This window comes from Chiloscyllium punctatum, chromosome 12 (assembly GCF_047496795.1).
Source record: "Chiloscyllium punctatum isolate Juve2018m chromosome 12, sChiPun1.3, whole genome shotgun sequence".
Lineage (NCBI taxonomy): Eukaryota > Metazoa > Chordata > Chondrichthyes > Orectolobiformes > Hemiscylliidae > Chiloscyllium > Chiloscyllium punctatum.
In genome coordinates, this window is record NC_092750.1 from 97,791,141 (window position 1) to 97,796,523 (window position 5,383).

General features: G+C 45.7%; 1 non-coding gene across 1 annotated transcript; it reads left to right on the forward strand.

Moving 5' to 3' along the window:
* Positions 1–3,840: 3,840 nt before the first annotated feature.
* trnal-uaa (transfer RNA leucine (anticodon UAA)) lies at positions 3,841–3,922 on the forward strand. The gene has a single exon. It is a non-coding gene; the product is annotated as a tRNA-Leu (tRNA).
* The last annotated feature ends 1,461 nt before the right edge of the window (positions 3,923–5,383 follow it).

A 5,383-nucleotide genomic window follows, 5' to 3' on the forward strand; every position in this document is an offset into this window, starting at 1 on the left:
CATTGATGAGAGGTAAAGGGGATGGGAAGGATCCATTTTCATGTGCAGAGAGATTCATAAACATGGCAGTGCACCAAGTGTCCTTGTGTTTGACTAGCACTTACACCGCCAGCTGAATTACAGCCATTGAAGTGCTCTTGAAGAAGACTCTCCATTAGTAAATCTAATGTGCAAAATCAGCTCTAATTGGTTAATCAGATGTCAAAATATGAAATGTTTTCAAATACTCACAGCTGGCAGTAGAGAGTGTAGATCTACCTTCAGGGGTTCATTTTGCTCTGATTTACACCCAGGATAATGTGGGACTAGAGAGCCTCATCACAGCGGAAGGGGTCAAACATTGAAGACTCTGATGGGGAGGATATTCTTTCTATGAGAGGGTAGCAAATCAGTGGAATTCTTTCGAACAGAGGGCCTTCAAGGCTGAGACAGACAGACATTTAGTCAATTCGTAATCAAGGGCCAGGGAGATAAGGCTGAGAAGGGGAGTTGAGAATTAAACAAATCAGCCCGTGATCTCATTGAAAACTCGCCGACTTGATAGGCGAAAATGCTTCCAACTGCTCTAATATCTTTGCTGTCACTTGGAAGATGCTAAACCAAGGAAAGCACAAAGTTAGGAAGAGATGACTGCAGACACACGGAGTCACAATTATTTATTGAAAGGAAAATCAAACTGTCAATTTGCCAGATTTCTTTGCTAACGTGGGCGGTAGAGTTGACCAAGGGAGCTGGTGATTTAAGTGTTCTTGGATATGAAAAAAATAAAGGTCAGTGACTTTTGTTTTCTGGCAAAATATATGGCCCTTCCTGATGGTAACAATGAAAGAGATGGTTTCCATGAAAAGACAGAGACTAAGTCACCTGTAAAGTAATTGATGGCCAAGATATGACTCGCGATGTTCTGTGGGACAGATGTGATTTATTGATTATTGTTCTCCAAACTTCCTTTACAATGGAACCGGGAGTGGGAGCGGGGAAATTAAACCCAACCATGATTATTGCCATCTTTAATCACTCACACACTATTTATTTCTTGTACATTTTATTTCACATTGCGGGAACTGCGAGTGGGCTTGTAAACTGCGTCTGCTGGTGAGTTCTTTCTTCACTCTTCCTAATCTCTTCCCAAACCCATTCTGCAACCTTATCTCCTGAATGAAGGTAATCTCTAACCATTGTATAAGTGTCACTAAAACCTCTGCATTTCACACGCCTCTGTATGTCATCTCCCAATATTAATTGACACTTTACTGTGCTGCAATTCTGCATAATTTGAGAAAAACAAAATAGAGACTGGTGGACCTGGGTTTCTAACACACGTTATTGCAGCTAAACCGCAGATAACTGCACACAATCCGATCATGGAAACACGCACCGATCCATCAGGCAACACAGATAAGCTCAGCACTAGAGGACATGTCAGGATCAGTACCAGAAACACAACAGAAATATTTCTCTGCGCTGCTATGGTGGATGGATTTCTCAATGAGCAATCGGGAGTTACATGTGTTCCATCAGGAGTGACGTCACACCCGGAAGTAACCAGTGTCACAGACGGTCATATGATCCAAGTTCCAAGCCCCGGAATCCGAGACACTCAGTTCCCTGTGGATAGCTCCAAGGAACAGCCGTCCGTGGAGTTTATGGGTGAGTTGAACTTTATGAATGCAGCTCGCTAGTTGTCGGGCTGTTTCTCCGATATAGTGTTTCATGCAGTCGCTGCGTGGAATCTACACAAACAGGTGTACATGATGGGTATTGGTTGTTGTGTTCTGGGGAGTTTTGTCTGAGTGAGGCTGTCGGTTTATGTGTCTGTTGTAACCCAGTGTGTTCAGAGGAGTCTGACTGTCAGTTCCCAGCAATTTATTTTAACAAAGGGGAGTATCCTTTTCAAATTGCCTGGTGGCATATCCTCGTTGCGAATTTCGTGTGCCAGATATCTGGGAATGAAATCGTGGGAATATCCATTCTTGGCAAAGAAATTGTGTGGCAGTCAGGAATTGTCACGGACCAACTGTCCCGAGTAGCAATCCGACAAGTAGACGGCAAGGTTTGGTGAGAACAGCACAATAGTAATAGGACAGGGCAAAGAGAAGGCAGACAGAGAATTTCTAGAAGCAGGGCACTCATCCGCGGATTCCATCAATAAACAGATTCATCTGGACCCAGTCTGTTACCCCAAAAACCGGAAGGAGCAGGAATGAAAACAAATCAATTCCAACTGCCCCAGGACAGCAGCGCTTCACAACAGACTCTGCAGCCCTGAGGATGGCACCCAGAAATGTGAGGAAAATGCTGAAAACCATCTTCCCAGCTCCGCCAAACATTCCAACACCAACTCCAGGAGGCGCACGACCTCCACATCTTTCTGCTCCAAAACGCTCCGGTTTTCTGCAGCAGAGGATTGTACCCTGAACCCCTAGGAACAAGGTGAGGATGGCAACCCGTACACGGCCAGGAACGGCAGTGAGAGTGAGGGCAAAAGCTGCCATTGTCGTATGGACAGTCACAAACACTCCCTTTGAAAAGGACTTTGTCCATATGAAAGTCTGTGCAGCAGTATAACCTGGGGACCAAACAGCCTGTGCTGGGGATTCATATTCCAGACAATTTACGGTGGGCACCGTTTTCCCTGAAAGTGAGTGGGGATTGATATTTCATTGCTGATGTCAAACCAGATCCTACACTGAATCTGCTCGCCGGTTTGTGTTGCTGTGGTGAAACGGTGGGCAATCACGGTGTGAAACGTTGTTCTAACTCTCTGGTTTCCTTCATTCCTGTCCTGGTCAGGGAGACTGGGGATTGGTCCTCTCCATCAGATGGAGGGACCAGCGCATTGTTGACCCAATTTAATCAAGAATGGAATTGGTCATCTTCACTTCTCATGGTTCATTGTTGTTCTGTTTTGTTGGATGTTACTTGAGCACTTTCTAGGACTTGACAATGCATTAAAGCTCCAGTCTGTTTGGAAGCACCGGTTTGGAATTAGTCTCGCTGCCATTTTTGTGTGAGCAGTACAGGACATAGACGAATCGCACTCCCTCAAAGTCAGCATGCCAGTGTGTCTGGCAATGGTTCCGCCTTTTCTGTTCCACGCTAAGAGCTGTCAGTTTTTGGATTCGCTGGAGTGCTGAGGGGGTAACACAATTTGTGTGGTATTTTTCTTCAGGCCAAACTCCACCCTACAGGAAAAATAGCCAAACGCGCTGAGTAACAAACAGCACGCGTTTTTTTTGGCAAATGGTCTATTCAAGCTGGTGTCAGCTTCTGGAGCGTCTCAGAGTTGCCAAGCACGGAAACAGACCCTGCTATCTAACTTGCCACTGCTAAACAGATAACCGAAATTAATCTAACCATATTTGCCAAAATTTGTCCCTTATCTCTCCGAACCCTTTCAGATGCCTTTGAAATGTTGTGAGCGCACCAGTCTCTGACATTATCTATGACAATTCATTCTGTGCACACGGAAATGTCTGTGTTCAAAACAAGTGTCCCTCACATCCCCTTTAAATGTTACTGTTCTCACATTAAACCAATATTATCTCGCTTTGAACTCATATGCCTTGTGAAAAATTACTCCCTGACTCTTTTCTCTGTCCGTCTGCCTCATGTCTTTATAAAATTCTGTAAGGCCTTTCCTCAGCCCTGAAGCTCCAGGGAAAACTGTCGAAGCCAATTCAGCTTCGTGCTATTGTCCAAACAGTGCAAACCTTGGAAACCCTTTCAAATATTTTCGAAATTGTTCCACGTTCGTTACTGAATGCGCGATCTGTTCGTGCCTGAAGTGAAGCGATGCTGAAACGCTAGTCATGAGATTTTGGCGCTCTGCGCCTCTGTGGTAGCGTGGCCGAGTGGTCTAAGGCGCTGGATTTAAGCTCCATTCTCTATCGAGTCGTGGGTTCGCATCCCACCGCTACCAGCGGTTGCTCCGCTGCAAGCAGTTGAATATAGCAGAGCCTCGGCAGGCCGTCTGCGTTTTCGTTGGTGTGTTTGCTGCTGCTCATGTCAACTCATTCCGACTGAGAATAAAAACAGTGTGACCCCCTGCTGTCGGACTCTCCTCAAACCCTCTGCTTTCGGATATCTGCTTGGCCAGTTTCTGTGTCTCAAATAGTCACTGCATTTGGCTGGAAGTTTGGTGGTTCGAGCCCGCCCTTACCACCGAGTATCAACAATTTCAGTTCAAGCATTGAGTCCAACCATGTCCCGACACTGCAACCACGAAGAACTCACCCGAGTCTGCAGCTGGATGTGGCCCCAATCTCTCCAAGGCCCCGCTGCCAACAGAAAGCGGCTACTGCAGCTTCAATCAGCGGCTTCCTGCTCAGCCCTGGGACACAGCACATGGAAAATCTTTCCCCAGGAACGGCTCTTCCCGTGTGAAAGGGACAACCATTCCACTTTAAATTGGACACGGCTTCAGAGGATTGTTCCTGTTCTTGGAACGTTTCATAAACAAAACTCCTGTCTCGCAAATAAGAAGTGGGAAAAGTTGTTGGCAGGGAGAATAGAGAAAGTGTTGACTGTGAGGACTCTGTCTCGTCAGCAGATGGGATTCCATCTTATGGGCAAGTGGAGACAGCTTTCACTCAGAAACCGAGGTGTGATCAACCACAGTCGGATCGACGTGTCCAAACCAACCCCTGTCCTGGGTTACAATACTGCAAGTGGAGCAGAGAGCTGGATTTCTTTAAAGGAGGGAAAGGGCCCATCGTGAGGCTGGAACCTACGGCCCTGAGATTAAACATCTCATGCTCTACCGACTAAAGTAGCTGGGCCTGACTCACGATTGATGAGTGTGTCATTTCATCCTGAGCATATTTCACCCGGCATTGCAATTTACAAGGATCCAGTTCATTCCTCCCAATCACAAATGTCATCATTCACACTTTCCATTTCTCAGCTATTATTCCTTCAGAACTTTATTATCTATTTAACACTTGTCTCTGGATTTAAGATTCAATATAAATATTTTCATATTTTTATCCTCATCTTTATGTCGCTTGGGAAATCAATCAATCAATTGGTTTCCCAATCAATTTCCCAATCAATTGGGAAGTTACCTAAGGAAACCCAATCATTCCTGTTTGGAGTGTAAGGAATCCCATCTGCTGACGAGACAGAGTCCTCACAGTCAACACTTTCTCTATTCTTCCTGCCAACAACTTTTCCCACTTCTTATTTGCGAGACAGGAGTTTTGTTTATGAAACATTCCAAGAACAGGAACAATCCTCTGAAGCCGTGTCTAATTTAAAGTGGAATGGTTGTCCCTTTCACACGGGAAGAGCCGTTCCTGGGGAAGGATTTTCCATGTGCTGTGTCCCAGGGCTGAGCAGGAAGCCGCTGATTGAAGCTGCAGTAGCCGCTTTCTGTTGGCAG